The sequence below is a fragment of the Magnolia sinica genome, chromosome 7 (genome assembly GCF_029962835.1).
Source record: "Magnolia sinica isolate HGM2019 chromosome 7, MsV1, whole genome shotgun sequence".
Classification (NCBI taxonomy): domain Eukaryota; kingdom Viridiplantae; phylum Streptophyta; class Magnoliopsida; order Magnoliales; family Magnoliaceae; genus Magnolia; species Magnolia sinica.
The window spans coordinates 784,801-802,004 of NC_080579.1; the positions used below are offsets into that span (position 1 = coordinate 784,801).

Below are 17,204 nucleotides of genomic sequence, written 5' to 3' on the forward strand. Positions count from 1 at the left end.
CCCACGGGAGAGTGGCCGGCCAAAGGTTATAAAATGTAAGGAATGAGGACCATGGAATTAACATCATTATTGAAATACCATGGTAATGTTGCCATACAATCCATGTTTGAGATGAAATTTTTGCCATAAGAAAACACCGGATTAAGCAAAATCATGTTTGGTGGACCATGGAATTGTAATCAATAGACCAAATTCACAATGGATGTCGTTCACTTGCACACATATATAACCAGAATGTCACATGCAAATGGTGTATATAGATGAACAACATGGATAAACACATGCATCAATGTGGGGCCCACATGTGTAATGGATTTCAAAATCTATGGAAATCCAGCATGGGACCAAATGCAATTCCATGGTACTAAATGCAATTCCATCCCACCTAATTCTAACATTTCCCATCCTCTCCAAATGTTGGATGGAATTGCATGGGACCAAATGCAATTCTATCCCTCCTAATCCCATCTAATATCCTGCGCCAAACGCTCCTTGAGAATTTTTCAACGGTAGACATTCAATTCAGACTATTCAGACTGTTTCCTGTGGTGTGGTCCACTTGAGCTTTGGATATGCTTTATTTTTGGGCTCAATCCCTAAATTTATCCGTTAAAATGGATGTGCAGAGTGGATAAAATACATAAATCACGATGGGCTCCACAGTGTTTACTCAATATACAATTTGCTTCTGCCGGACTATTGGTCTGATGGGGTCTACATTACATTGACCATGTAATTTTTTTCTTTTAAAGAAAAGAAAAGAAAAAATTGCAATCGAATATTCCCAACTCTTCGATTGCAAGCCAATGGTTTAGATGGTTCAAAAAATGTTTATATCCATGGTTAAGAATTACAGAATTTGGATCATGGTCCAACCATAACATGACTTAACAAACCAATGGTATGAAGTAGCCAACCATGGCCTCCACATGTTAGAACCGTCTATTGAGCCACTTGGACAGTTCAATCGATCAGCTGGGCTTCCGGTTAGCTCTTAAAAGTATGAGATGGGTTACCAACCAAAATCACAATCATGACAACTCGGGGAGTGGATTAGGCGGTGTGGCCCTTACTGTGGGAAGGAAAATCAAAAGGCTCAAGCTCATGCAGCCTAGTGGAGTTAATGCTGCTACACTTGAGCCACGATCTACCGTTGGGCTCCAATGCGACATCCTCCGCTCCAACTCTCTCACAACTACCTACATCACTTTACGGCTATCGATTTCGAATTGTGAGTGGCCAACTCAGTAGAAATTCCTCCAAGATTACTCAAATGACAAATCAAAATACTCACAATTTACAATTAATGCATCTTATTTAAATGCATGGATGATTATTGTTGAAGCTGATTTCGGCTCGCCCCCTTAATAACCCTGAAACCTGCACAGGTAGAAGGGAAGAGGTGACTCTGGTCTTACCAGGGGACCCTCTGATACTTAAGTCAGAATCTGGCTCTCTTTGAAAGGTTTTTGGGGTGAGAGTTTACGCATACCTTTTACCATGAAGGTCTCTGTATTTATAATGGCGTCGTACCCCGTAGGGCTTTCCTATTTTTTAGGGTAAATCCCATATGAGCAGATCTCAATCTTTAAGGATCTGTAATCTTTGCTACCTCTAGATTCTCGGAGATCATTATCTTATCTTCCGAAGATCTTGGGTAGAGATCTAGAGTTTTACTAGGCAACTTCCGGATATGAAGCTTTTATAGCTCGGTCGACACTTATCTCTCCGACACTGTCGTGCCGAGATAAACTTTAAGGCTGATTCTCTGCCTACTTTATTGGCTGACTCAATCCTTGATTCGGACTAAAGTTTGGGCAGCTCTAGGGCCGACTGATCTTTACCTGTCGATTTAGGCTTTCCTCAGTGAGGCTTCAATTGGGCCTTGAGGTGCACTTCCTCCTTTTGAGGTTTCGCTTTACGGCTTAGGACGCTAAGGCTACGGCCGAGTCAGGGACCTTACGGTCCAAGCTATGTCTCTCCATCCAGCGTTCTTATGGATTTTGGGCTTTATCTGGACTTGGCATCCAACGAGCCCGAGCCATTGCTTTACTACTCTTCCGCTTTTTTCGCCGACTCAAGGACTTGTCATATTTTTTCCCCAACAGTAAGCTCCCCTACTTCGTGCATCGCCTTAAGGCGGTTGCGGAGTATTCCGGAATTGAGTCGGATGTATTAGAGCCAAGTAATGATGAAGCATTTATTGAGTATAGGGCAATTTACACAACTTCCGAGATACGTCACTTCGTTTGACCACGCGTCGACTCGTTTATCATGACCGCACGAGTGGAGCGGCCGTCATTGTAGCGTCAGGGCGTATAAAGGTTGGACATGTGGCCACATATTTGGCGATAGCGCACGGGGAGTCGCCACATGTAAAGTCGAGGCACCCGAGGAGGAGTCGCTTCCGCTCCTCATTTAATGTTGGAGCCATGTAGGAGCTCTATAAAAGAGGGTCGCCCTAGATGAATTTTCGCTAGTTCACGTCTTCTTTTAATTTTCTCCTGTGCTTTTGTCTCCTCCCTCTTTTTGCGAATTTCGGTCCTATAATCCTTTATGCCACCGCCTGCTTTCGGCATTTTTGGATTTCTCGTGGTGAGCTCCTTCTTCCTCCCTTTCTTTTCTTTTTAACAATGTCAGGCCCCACAAGCCCTAAGGAGGGAGAATACAGCGGTGAGGGTGAAGTGAGCGGCTTTTGGGTGGCTTTAGAATCACCCTCACTGTTGGCGGAGGTTGCTGGAGAAGCGGACCTCTTGTTTCACCATTCGAAAAGGGTTGTAGACCCTCCGGCAGAGAGGCCTGTGGCGTCCGTGGAGGTAGTGGATCCGCTTCCTGAACGTATGACTATTGGGGGCCCCTCTGGTTGTTCTGATCCTAAGGAAGGTGGAGAGGAGGAGATTGAGACCGAAGAACGGGTTAAAGGACCTGTGCCCTCGGTGATGATAATAGAAGAGTTGTCTGAGATCCGATCTGGATATCATATTCCGGACTCGGTTATTTTAACTCTCCCTCGGCCTAGAGAACTACCCAGCCAACCTCCACCTGGGGCAGTTGCAATTTCTTGTTGTGCTGCAATGTGATCTTCGGTTACCACTCTAAAAAATTGCTCGAGAACTACTAGGTAGTCTGGGTATAGCCCCAGTACAGGTCGTGCCGAATGGGTGGAGGGACTTGTTCGGCTGTGCGGTACTTTGGGCCGAGATGCGACTGCCCGAATAAGTGTGAATGAATTTCTTCACTTATATCAAGTACGGGCACACACTGAGCACCTCGTTGGTTCTTCTTTTGCTCCTGGCGGAACACCGGTGGGCCCTTGATAACTGATTCTCCTTCATCGAACAAGCACTAGAGGGACAGGTGGTTTTGGGCCCTCGGTAGATGGGAGTTAGCTGAGACCGGGCCTAATCGCCCCTTCGTCCCTTGAGCTTTTTGTGCGGCGGGTAGAGTCGATGCGATTCTCCATTTTTTATTTATCGCATCTTCGTAGAATCAGGGGTGTGACTTCTTTCTTTTTCAGCAATACCGAAGTACCCTCCGAACCTTGACTCAGACTCTCTGACTCGGATTCAGAGTTTCCGACCTCTTAACCCGGAAAGGAGATCTTGTAAAAGGCTTATCCAGCCGGAACTTCTTTTCGAGTGGGGCTTTGACTCCGCAGTAACCGGTGAGAAGTTCTTTTTTTAAAAATTATTTTCTCCTATCTAATTGTACTGATATTCATTCTCCTTCAACTGCAAAGATGTCTGAAGCTCGGCCTTCTCTTTGTCCCCCATCTCAAATCCAAGCCCCACCTCGCTCGGGCTCCAGGGCCTCGAAGAGACACAGAGCGGTCTCAAAGGGCCTGGCTAGGACTGTCTCTCCTTCTTCCTCGACTGTTATCGAGGTCGATGAAGGCACGGAGGCGGTGGAAGCAACGGAAATGGCCGCCTCAGAGGCAGTGGCGGCTGAGGCGATGGTGGCGCCATCTGAGGAGCCTCGGGAAGCTCCCGAGGCCGAGCCGGCTGAAGCCTCCATTGCTCCCAGAGCTGAGGAGAGGGAGTCATGGAGGATGAGAGCAGCTAAGGAAGAGAGGATAACCTTCCGTTAGAAGGTTGAAGAGATCCTTCCTTGGGCGAGTCGGCAGATGTTCACGGGGGAGTTCTTCGGCCTTCTGGAGGTGACTTCTGTGGATAACACGGACGGCAGGATCGGGATGTTGTTACTCGAGATAATGTTGCTACCCTTCGCGATCATTTTGTTTCGAATTTTCTCTTTTTTAAAAGAACTTATTTCTTCCTTTGTGCAGTTCGCCCCTTGTATGCTGAAGGCCCGTGCCGAAGTATTTACCTTGGCTCGCCGTGCTGTGGAAGCAGAGACTAGGCTGTCAGATGCTGAGACTCGTCAGTCAGAAGTGAAGTCTTAACTATCCTTTGCCGAGTCTTGGGATCTCTTTGCAGAGGGCCAGCTCAAGGAGGCAAAGGTTGCTTTTATGTCGGCCACGACAGAGAGAGATCGCGTGGCCTCGCGATTGGAAGAGGCCAGGTTGGCCTTTGAACAGCCGGCCACAGAGAGTGTTGTGGTTCAGAAGAAGCTTCAGGAGCTCGCGAAGGGGACCAAGGCTGCCCTTGCGACTGCAAAAGAGGAGGCGGTGGAAGAGTTGCCTTCATCTTCGGCTTTTAAGGAAGAGTGGACTCTCGTTTACAGAGAGGGTTACGCCAAGTGTATCGAAATGATGAAAGACACTTTCCCCCATCTGGATTTGTCCAGCTTTGACGAGGACGAGTCGAGGTCTAGTGGTGAGGCGGCAGTTGACCCCAAGGCATACACTTATGACGCCTCTGTTACAGCTCCTGATGTAGCTCCATCAGCATCTCCTGGGTTAGCTCCTGGTACGGCCGGTGAAGCCGAGCCTTGGAGTTAGTGTGGTGGAGAACAATTCATTTTTGCTCCTCACATCTGCTTCAGACACTTCAAGCACACCGAGCTTCGAGGTTGAGCGAGTCAACAACGTCGAATGCTACTTTTTACTTATATCTGAATGCTGAGTACCTATCATTGTACCGTTCCAACACAATTGTAATCAATGAACTGACCAATGTAACACTTTACTGATCAATGAATATATATTTTTTACTTATTCAACATTCAACGTATTTTGTTTTTTTTTTTCGCTAGTGTTTAATCAATTAAGCTGAGTATGGATCACTTCTTTGCTAAGTTAAGGATAGTATATCTTGAGATGCTCGGCATTCCACGGGTGAGGCAAGAGTTGCCCCATTAGGTCTTCCAATCGATAAGTACTTGGTCGGATAGTATTGGCGATTACATAGGGGCCTTCCTAATTGGGGCCTAATGTTCTTGCTCCACTTTCTTTGGTGTTTTGAAATGTTCTTTGAAGGACTAAGTCTCCCACTTGGAATCGCCTAACTTTGAATCAGGCGTTGTAAGACCGAGACACCAATCGTTGATAGACAGCTGTCTGAAGCCGAGCCAATTCTCTGATTTCGTCTAGGAGGTCGAGGTTGAGAGTTAGCAGCTCCTCATTGTTTTGCTCGTCATATGAACTTACTCGATCGGTAGGTAGGTCGATTTCTACAGGGACGACTGCTTCCGAGCCAAAGGACTTTGGGAAGCTCTTCAGCCCATGCTCCTTGGCTCGGTCCAGCCTAGTCCATAAGTATTGTTTGATAACCTTGTTGACAGCTTCAACTTATCCGTTTGCCTGTGGATGACGCGGGGACGAGTGAACCTTCCTGATTCATAGATTTCGGCACATTTCCTAATACTGCTTGTTGTCAAATTGCTTTCCGTTGTCGGAGACAATAGTCTGAGGTATCCTGAATCGGCAGATAATGTTTTTTCAAACAAAATCTGTGATTTTCTACTCGATTATCTTGGCTAGGGGTACGGCCTCGGCCCACTTAGTGAAATAATCGACAGCAACGACAACAAACTTAGTCTGTCCTTTCCCTAGAGGGAATGGCCCAATGATGTCGATTCCCCATTGGGCGAAAGGCTAAGGCTCGACCATTGGCGTTAGCTCTTTAGGTGGCTGTCGAGAGATAACAGTAAATCTCTAGCATTTAACGCAACTCTGAACGAGTTTTCGAGCATCTTGTTGAATGGTCGGCCAATAATATCCTTGCCAAATAACTTTGTGGGCCAAAGATCGGCCACCCGAGTGATTACCGCAAATGCCTTCATGAATTTCGCACCGAACATAGTCAGCTTCACTTGGTCTCAGGCATTGTAGGAGGAGCGTGTAGTATCCTTTCTTGTATAGAACGTCACCAAGCATAGTATAGCAAGCCGCAAAAACCTTCAGTCATCAAGCATCGGCTCGATCTTCAGGGAGTTCACCGGTTACTGAGTATTTGACGATTGGTTGACCCAAGATGGTTCAGAATCAATGGGGAGCAAGGTGGAAGACTTGGTTCCCCCAACGCTTGGCTTGGCCACAAATTCAATAGGAACAGACCTGGGGATATCGTCTTCGTCGGATGAGGCAAGTTTTTCTAGTAGGTCGGCTTTAGCGTTCTCGGCACTTGGGATCTGGGTAACAGAACATTGGTAGAACCCGACGATCATCTCTCTAGCCTTTGCAAGATAAGCTTTCAGTCTTTCCTTCCTAGCTTAATATATATCAGCTATTTAATTGATGACTAGTTGGGAGTCGCTATACACGTTCAGATGAGTGGCCCCTAAACTAGCCGCTAGCCAGAGCCCTAGAAGAAGAGCTTCATATTCGGCTATATTATTCGAAACCTGAAATTCAAGTCTTAAGGCATACTGAATGGCTGTGTGATCAGGAGTTTTTAGGACTACCCCTGCCCCGCTTGCCTTAGAGTTGGATGAACCATCAACATAGAGAGACCAAAAGAGAGGGCTGGGAGGGGCGCGATCGGATGGTTCTGCTGAGTCAGCGGCAAGAATTTTGGGTTTCACTGTGATTTTGACGATAAAGTCTGTCATGACTTGTCCCTTAATTACGGTTCGGGGCTTATAATGAATATCGAATTCACTAAGCTCGATTGCCCATTTTGTAAGTCGCACAAAGGACTCTGGTCTCTGTAGTACTTGACGTAAAGGCTGATCGGTCATGGAGATGATCGAGTGAGCTTGGAAATATGGTCACAAGCGTCGGGATGATATAACCAGCGCCAAGGCCACTTTTTTCAAGGTTGGATATGTCGTTTCTGCCAGAACGAGAGCCTTGCTGATGTAGTAGATCGGGAGTTGTTTGCCTTTATGTTCGCGGATCAGGGCTGAGCTTACGGTTGCATCAGATACTACTAGATAGATTAGTAATGGCTCACCTAGCTCAGGCTTAGAAAGCAACGGTGGTGGTCCTAAGTATTTCTTGATCTGCTGAAAGGTCCCTTCGCATTCTTTTGTCCAGTTAACAATTTGCCGACCCTTCAACTGTTTGAAGAAGGGGAGACACCTGTCGATTGCTCGGGACACGAAGCGATGTAAGGCCGTTATTCTTCCAGTTAATCATTGGACTTCTTTGATCGTCTTAGGGGACTCCATATCGAGTAAAGCTTTAATCTTTTCCGGGTTAGCTTCAATCCCTCGTTGACTGATTAGGAATCCGAGAAATTTGCCTGAACGTACGTCGAATGCACATTTGCTCGGATTAAGCTTCATCTTATACCTTTGCAAGATGAGGAATATTTCCTCCAAATCGGTTATATGGTCGGTCGCTTTAATGCTTTTGAGGAGTATGTCATCCATGTAGACTTCTATTGTTTGTCCTATGAGTCAGGCGAACATTTTGTTGACCAATCTTTAATAAGTTGCCCCAGCGTTTTTCAACCCAAATGGCATTAATCGGTAACAATAAAGACCTCTGCCAGTGACAAAGGTAGTTTTTTATTTATCAGAATAATGCATTACAATTTGATTATATCCGGAATAGACGTCCATAAAACTGAGTAATTCATACCCTGTAGTACTATCGACTAGTTGATCAATACATGGAAGGAAAAAGCTATCCTTAAGGCTGGCTTTATTTAGGCTGGTATAATCTATATAAACTCGCCACTTCCTGTTAGCTTTTTTGACCAACACAACGTTGGCTACCCATTCAGGGTAATATACTTCTTCATGAAGTTGGTTTTGAGGAGTTTTCCAACCTCTTCCTCGATTATGGCATATCTCTCAGGACGAAGGGCACGCCATTACTAGCGAATCGGCTTGTAATTTGGGTCGATATTGAGCCGGTGAGTCATGACTGAAGGGTTAATACCTAGCATGTCTTCATGGGACTATGCGAAGATGTCGGCATATCGGCGTAATAGGGTTATCAGCTTCTCTTTCAATGGCGTAACCAAGGATGATCCAATTCTGATGGTCTTCGAAAGGTCCAACTCATTCAAGGGTACTTGGATGAGCTCTTCCACGGGCTGGCCGCGGTCGGGAGATCCGTTGCGCGGATCCAGGGTTCAGTAGTTGCAACCTCCGTAGGTACTCGCAGAGCAGTAGCATAACATCATCGAGCGTCATGTTGGTCTCCTTTCACCACCCTAATGCCGTTCTCAGTCGAGGATAGCATTGTAAACCGAAGATTGATTAATTACTAAAAAGTCGATCATAACAGTGGCTTGACTGGGCTTCTCCCCAGCAGTGAGCGGGAGGCAAATTGCTCCCTCGGGAAGAATCTGCCCGCTTGAGAATCGGATCAATGGAGTTCTTACGGGCCTTAAAGCCGATCGTTCGGCACCATCTTGTCGAATGCTTGCGTAAACAGTACATCCACAGATGAACCCGTGTCGATAAGAACTCTGAAAACCTGGCAGTTTGCGATAGTAACAGTAACGACTAAAGCGTCGTCATGCTGGTGATGGATGCCCTTGGCATCTTCCTCTGTGAATGCTACTATGTACTTTTCAAGCTTTCTTTCTTTCGGAGGCCGAGCTAGAACCATGATTTCGGACTCAAGCTGGCCAATATTTCTTGCATGCTTTTTTCGAGTGTTACTTGAATCACCTCCACCCAAATGGCCACCGATAATAGTCTGGATATCCTCAGTGGGCTGGTTATCGTTTGGACGTTCTTCCGTGGTTCTGGCTCCAAGATCGACATGCTCGCCAAGATGACCCTTTCAGATGAGCCTCTCAATCTCTTGCTTTAGATTATAATAATCGCTAGTGTTATGTTCATGATCACGATGGAATTGGCAGTATTTTCTCTTATTCCGTCGGTTCGGGTTACTCCTAAGTCTGTCTGGCCAATTGACGAATCCTTCGCCTTTTATCTCTATTAATACCTGCTCTTGTGGCTTATTAAGTGGAGTGTACATCGAAAATTTGTGATTAGGTTGTTTCCCTGACCTACGTTCATCGCGAAATCGATCATCTTTCCTCTTTTTACCACTAGCCGAGTCAACTTCTTTTTTACCTGGCTCTTTGGTTAGGGTTTTTGCGTTTTGGGCGACTTCGCGCAGGATTTAGGTTTCTTCAGCGTCTGCATGCTTATTTGACCGAGCCATGAATTCGGCCAAAGCAGCGGGTAGGTTCTTGTCTTGGATACCTTGCATAATTGAATTGAGAGCTATCTCATTCAAGTGCTTCCAGACTTGGAGTGATTCAAAATTGAAGTGCTTGATATAATCCTTAAGTAGCTCTCCCTCCTTTTGGATTATATTGTTCAGATACACAGATGACTTCAATTTTTTCTTCCTACCAATGAAATTGGCAAAGAAAGCATCGCTGAGTTCAGTGAAGGAACTGATCGACTTCGGTTTCAACTATTTGAACCAAAGCCAAGTTACATCGCCCAATGTGAGAGAGAAGGCCCGACATATCACGGCATCCGAGGCATCATGCAATTCCATGTAAGTTTGGAAGGACTCAATATGCTTGGTTGGATTATTTTGCCGGTGAAGGGTGGGATTTGAGGAAGACGGAACCTCTTTGTTAACCGAGCTTGCATGATTTCCTCCGTGAACGGAGAAGCCTTTACCTCGGGTCCGGTTAAATTGGCGTAGCGGTTTTGCTTCATATCTGTGATTTCCTCTCGCATTTCTTTTCGCAGGACTCGCATATCAGCTTTCTAGGGCTCGTTACTATCGGTCATGCCCTCAACGGGGGGCCTGTTGCACTTTCTCCGATCTATTTTATGTCGTAGATCTGTGGCAGGCAGTGGAGCGGTCACAGAGACATGAGACGGCGCCGGTTCAATGGGAACTTGGTGCTGGCTTTGCTGAGGGGCACTTCGAGGCGCAGCGGGCTAAGGATCGATGAATTGGCGTTGAGCATTAGCCTGGCCATCGCCTTCCTAGGGTAGCTAGGCCTGCTGATGATGAATTTGTTCCAGCATTTACTTTATATAATTCAAGTCGGTCCTGAGATCTTGGACATCCTTGTCTAGTCATCTATTGCCATGATTTCGTTGCATGTGTCTATTTGAAACGGAGGTTGCCTGACGGGCCACAGAACCTTGCCGATTGTCAGGTTGGTTCTGGGCCGCTTGGACATGAGCTCCATTTGTACCAGGGAGACCTTCGGTCACAGGTGGTCTGGTGACTGGGACCTCGCTGGGCTCATTCTGGATGGTTTTCTTTGTTCTCGCCATTAGAGAGTGCTCTGTACCTAGAGAAAATGACTTTTTGTACCATATCCCACAGACGACGCCAAACTGTTGATGCTGATTTTGGCTTGCCCCCTTAATGACCCTGAAACCTGCACAGATAGAAAGGAAAAGGTGACCTTGGTCTTATCAGGGGATCCTCCGATGCTTAAGTCAAAATCTGGGTCTCTTTGAAAGGTTTTTGGGGTGAGAGTTTATGCATATCTTTTACCATGAAGGTCTCTGTATTTGTAATGGCGTCACACCCCGTAGGGCTTTCCTATTTTTTAAGGGTAAATCCCGTATGAGTAGATCTCAATCTTTGAGGATCCGTAATCCTTGCTACCTCTAGATTCTCGGAGATCATTATCTTATCTTCCGAAGATATCAGGTAGAGATCCAGAGTTTTACTAGGCAACTTCCGGGTATGGAGCGTTTATAGCTCAGCCGACGCTCATCTCTCCAACACTGTCGTGCTAAGATAAGCTTTAAGGCTAATTCTCCGCCTACTATATTGGCCGACTCAATCCTTAAGTCGAACTAAAGTTTGGGCAGCTATAGGGCCGACTAATTTTAACCTGTCGGTTTAGGCTTTCCTCTATGAGGCTTCAATTGGGCCTTGAGGTGCACTTTCTCCTTTAGAGGTTTCGCATTACGGCTTAGGACGTTCAGGCTATAGCCAAGTCAGGGACCTCACGGTCCAAGCTACGTCTCTTCATCCAGCGTTCTTATAGATTTTGGGCTTTATCCGGACTCGACATCCAACGAACCTGAGTCATTGCTTCACTAATCTTCCGCTTTTTTGGCTGACTCAAGGACTTGTCATATTTTTTCCCCAACAATTCTAAAGGAAAACAGTTGGGAGAGAGATGCATACCCTTGATATTTACAAGGCCTATTATGATGATTATATTTAATCAACTCCAACAATTAGATATCACACCAAAACATAGGCATGGAACTTAAATATCAAGCCCATCCATTATTCACTTGTACCAAGGAAAGGGAAATAGTTTGGAAGTTGAGCATTGCCCCGTCTCCAATTGTATGGTCCACTTGAAACACTAGCATATGTGTTTTTTTGTGCTCTAGGCCTAATATGAGGTGTTATACCCAGTGGTCGAGGTGAATTTTACATAAAACAATGGTGCGGCCTACATGACTTGGCAACCTCAACTAGTTGTTGTTTCTGGTTAAAAGAAAAAGAAACAATCTTGGTCTTTCTCCCACATGTTGCCTGATGCTCCCATTTCCCTCTCACCTCCAGCCCTTTCTTTCCCATCTCTCTCTCACCTTCAACCAATTCCTCTCATCTCTCTCTCTGCACCTCAACTGACCAAGCCTTGATCAGCTTGCAACAGTGAGGTCTTCTCCAGTAGCATTGTCGATGATTGGAGCAGGTTCACTCCTCTTTCTCTTTCTCCCTTGAAAGTAAGGCCCACTAAATGCGTGTATTAGATGTTAAAAGGAAATATGTCAGAGGTATATTTGGGGCCCACCAAAATGTATATTTATAAAATTTCATTCGGGCTCAGGCCTGGGTGGGGCTCTGTATAAACATTCTTGTCCAGGCTATGTATTAAACATTTTAGGTTGGGCTCAAGCTGGACTATTTTGGCCCATCTGGGCTTGGGCTTAGGCTGTACAATTTGGGCCGAGCTTGGAAAACACTTGGCCTGCACTAACCCGGCCTGTTGACACCCCTACCCATACTTGTTCTAGACCAGTGATGCCAAAATAGTCCAGCCTGAGCCTAGCTTGGAAACAGTGGGGCGGTGTAAGCCTAACCAGCCTGAGCGAAAAAAAATTCTCTGGACCCTTACCTTTTTTACTGGAAGGCACACTCTTGTTTTTTTATGGAGCCCGTGGGGATATTTATCTGAGATCTACCCTGGCCATTAGATGTGTAATACTATCTCCGGAAAAAAAGGTGAAAAAATTAGAATGCCCCTTGATCCAGGTGGGCCATACAAAGGGTAAATGTGCGAGGGATACGCTTGATATTTACATTGCTTACCATGATGGTTATATGAAATCCACTCCAACCATCAGACACCCCCACTAAAACCTAGGCTTGAGTTAAAATCAATAGGACTATCAAGGAAACAGTTGAGAGTGTGAGCATGCCCTATGCAACATGTGGTCCGTTTGAAACATGTATGGGGCTAATTTTTGGGCCATGGCCCTAACATGGTTTGACGCACATAATGTCTGGGTGGATCTCACATTAACACCAAGGTGGAGCCCACTCGAGCTACCCACCGGCTTTCCCCAAATTCATAGCAAATAATTACTTCTTGTGTAGTAATCTGGTGCTATGTACTAAAATCTCTTATTGAATGCCGCCCTTTATTTTTAAGAGCCCACCTTGATATGCATGTGAGATCCACTCCGACCATAAGATGTGAAATGTTGCTTTAGGCCCATAACAAAAAATTTTTAAAAAATCTGACCGACCTGTAATTCAAGTGAGCCATACCAATGGAAAAATTAGGAGACATACAACAACCCTTACTATTTGCAGGCCTATCTTCCAACCATTAGACACTTAAGCTTGGGGTCCAAACATCAGGCCCGTTGGTTAATCAAGTGGGCCACATGAAGGAAAACAATTTAGAGGGTGAGCATGCCCGGTATACTATTTCCAATTGTGTGATCTAATTAAATCACATGTACGGTTGATGTTTGATGCCATAGGGATGATGGTCTGGGTGGATCTAACATCAAAACCAACTGGGTTCCTAAAAGTCTGATTGCATGTTGTCCCTGTCTGAACAGAAATTGGCCCAGGCAGGCGCTCTATGGGGCCTGACATGAAGTATGGGTTTTCTTCACACTGTTCATTCATTTGTTTAAACTGACTCAAATGGGCCACAGTTGAAATCTTCCAAAGGCCTCGCGGTTGGATGTCAAATAACCATCACAATGGGCCAGTTGGCTATTTATCATGAGATCATTTTCCCTCCATCACTACCAAGAAAATAGTGTGTTCCACTTGGGTCGCTATGGTCCGATTATCTGAACCGTTTATTATCGTAAATAAGTTATTCACACATGGTCATGTTCAACAACAATCCTAACCGTTGATATCTAGAACTAAACAGAACCCATTTAAAATCTTCTTTGATTATTCGATGGCCTGCATAACATAGAGTTCATCAGATGGTCCCGATATGGGGTCCACCGTGATGTTTATGATAATTCGAACCCGTCCATCCATTTTTTCGAGCTAATTTTAGGACATGCAACAAAAAAATGAGTATCCAAAACTCAACTGGGCCATAAAAGATGAAACAGTGGGGATATATCGGACCCATCCATTCATCTCATATCTCTCTCTGAAACGTAAACATTTCTCTAGGTGGTCCGAACTATAAATGAAGGTCAATGGAACTAATAATGTTAAATGAAAAGTTACATGTTAGCATGTGTTGTCGTTGCTACTAATTCACGGAACATATGGCATATTGCATATTGATATATTCCAAAATAATTCATTTATCAGTTACATTATGAAAATCACACTAATAAAATGATTTGAGTCATCCAAATGTTAGTCATTCAAATAGACGGTTAAAAATCATTGGCGACTCATTAATTCATTTGTGATCGGAGGTGTACACGAGTCGAACCGAGTTGAGCTGCTCAGCTCGGCCACTAGCTGACCTCAGCTCAAACTCGGCTCGGTCCTCCAGCCTAACTTGTCAGCTTGGCTCAGTTGGGCCAGCAGCTTGGGCCAGTTTGAGCTGAGTACAAGTCAAGAACAAACATGTGCAACATTTTCACAAATAAATGGAGTGCGCTTTCAATTTCCTACTATATGGAAAACAGTAGCAGCTGTTTATATGTATTTCATCAAATACATTGTAGGCAACATCAAAATCAAGAGAAAAATGATATATTTTTCATATACATACCTTCCTTGCCATGGTGGCCCACCAAATAAGTGGTCCTAATCACATGTGCTACTGCGATATGGACAGTTCAATTGTGCGTTAGAAATCAGCGCCACAAACTGGACCCAATGAACTGACGGTCATGATGGCTGCTCCACTTCACAATAGACTTGGTCTTGTCTACAAAACAAAGTGGCCCATCACGGTCAAAGGCCTGTTACTGGCCTGGGTCGGGCCTGGCTGATGTCTTTCAAAGCCTGGCCCACATAATAAAACCTAGGTCCGAGCCAGACCGGGCCTGTGACATGTCAAAACAAACAGGCCTCAATCTGCTTCGTCCCGGAGCCCATCCACCGACTTTCCTGTAGGATCTGGGTTGTTCATTCGGTGGGCTCCATCATCATCATGCATGACATGTGATAAAATTGCCGTTGAAATCCATGCTTGGGATCTGCATATTGGAAGATTTGGTTTGGACGTAATCCTGCTACATGTCATGCAGAGAGATGGCTCTTCCGTATCATGTCCGTCTCTCGTTTTGGTCTATGTGAGCCTAGCCGGGCATTTTGAGCTAGGCTCATCAAAGGCCTACTGACCTGACCCAATCAACTCCTGGCTCGGCCCATTACTGTCTGAGCTTAATGCGATTCAAGAACTATACAAATAGGGTGATTGAACGTCTACCACAAAAAACAACAGTGATTGAACGTCTACCGTTAAAAACTTCCTAATGCCCACTGGCCCAAGAAGTTTTAAATGGTGGGCGTTCAATCATCACTATTTCATGTGGTGTGGTCTAACTGAGATTTGGATCTGTCTTATTTTTGGGTTCAAGTCCTAAAATGATATGAAAAAAATAGATGGACAGCATGGATAAAACACATACATCATGTGGGCCCGCAGAACTTTTTGAGCACCGACCAGCACCAAGTCCTGTACAGGAGGGGTCAGTACTTACTACGGAACCCTCGTCCTACTGATCAAAACCTCGTGTAGCCCAAACCATGTAAAATCATAAAGTCACCCGGCGTGGCCCACAAGAATTTTGGGGTGTCCATTCATACTGGCGAGATTCATCTTATGAATGCATTGGATGGCATTTATGAAATATTTGGGGCCCCACAAGCAATATGGAAGCTCTTTGATGGTGGAATTTCCATCCCAATGTTACTTGTGTTTACTTGTGTGTGGCCCACCCAAGTCCTCTATCATCATAATTTCTAGTGTCCAAGAGAACATGATGGGGACCACATGATGGACTGATTAGATGTTATGCACACGTCATGGTGAGTCCCACACACATTGCCTTGTACCGTAAGCTAAGCTTAGTGTACAAACTCTGTACTAGAGGTGGGCACGGGACTTGATTCGGCTGACTCGACTTGTTCGACGCGGTCCAATCCGACTCGAACCGAATCGAATGGGTGAGTTGATCCGAACCGAGTAAGCTTTGCCCAATCTGAACTCAAACCGAGTCGAGTTCGAGTTACCGACTAACTGGATTCGACTCAACCCGAAACTCAATTCGGTTAGACTCGACTCAATCCGAAACCCGACTCTCTAACTCTACCCTGACCCGATCCAAACCTCTCTCTCTCTCTCCCTCCCTCCTTTATCCTCCTCTTCCAAGCCCGGCAACCACCCACCACCATCACCCTCCTCCTCTTTCTCTCCTCTCCACTCCCTCCCTCATCCCCCTCCTCTTCCTCTTCCTCTTCCAAGCCCAGCAACCACCTCCTCCTCTTCCTCTTCCAAGCCCGACAACCACCCACCACCATCACCCTCCTCTTCCTCTCTCTACTCTCCACTCTCCACTCCCTCCCTCCCTCATCTCTGAATCAGACTCGTGCCAACTTGACCCGACTCGGTACTTCTGATCGGATCGGACTCCATCCGGATCAGTCTAAGCCAGGCTGAACTTGGATAGGCATGCTGGACTCGGTATTGAGTAGGATTGAGTTCGGATCAGGCCAATTTCAAAACCGGACTGAGCCGAGTCAGCCCTAACTAGTCCGACTCGAATCAAAACCCAGCTCTACTCTATACCGGATCCGGCCTGAAGTGAAAATGGTGGTAAACTACCGCCAGAGTCTTGTTTTTAAGTACTCGGTTTGGGCGTGGCAGGGGTAATAGCTTAGTGGGTGAGTCCTTGACTGTGGGGCCCATCTTGATGTATATATTGTATATCTATGCGGCCCATTCATTTTTCCGGATCATGTTACGACATCATCAGAAAAATAATCTAGATCCAAATATCAGGTGGACCACACAGTAGGGATTAAATTCTTACCGTTAAAAACTTCTAGCGAGCCACGGAAGTTTTGGACCAAGCTGTTATTTTTGTTTTACCTTTATCCAGGTCTGTGTAACCTTATCAACAGGTTGGATGGCAAATAAACATTATAATGGGGCCTATGAAGTTTTTAATGGTAAGCGTTCAATCATCACTGTTTTCCTGTGGTCCGAGCATTTCCTAGGATTCTCCCACACCGTCCGATCTTTCTGCGGCGTCACCCATGTATTGCTCCGTTGGAGGATGTTCGATCATGCATGCCGGGTCGTTGATCCGATGATCCAACGGTTCGGGAATTCTGACATGTTCGGTGCCTTTTCTGATGGTTTTCGCATCTATGGCTCTAATCCAAGTACAGTCTATAGCTTCCTCGTCGACTGTTATTGCCGGGCAGGCATGATCGATCGGTCTGTTGAGACTTTCGTGCGAATGCGCGGATTGGGTATCTGTGTTTCGTCTTATGC

General features: G+C 45.6%; 1 protein-coding gene across 1 annotated transcript in view; it reads right to left on the minus strand.

The window, feature by feature from the left end:
- The window catches only part of LOC131250748 (putative disease resistance protein RGA3), a 53,905-nt gene that overhangs the window by 6,833 nt on the left and 29,868 nt on the right, over positions 1-17,204 (minus strand). The window lies entirely within an intron of this gene.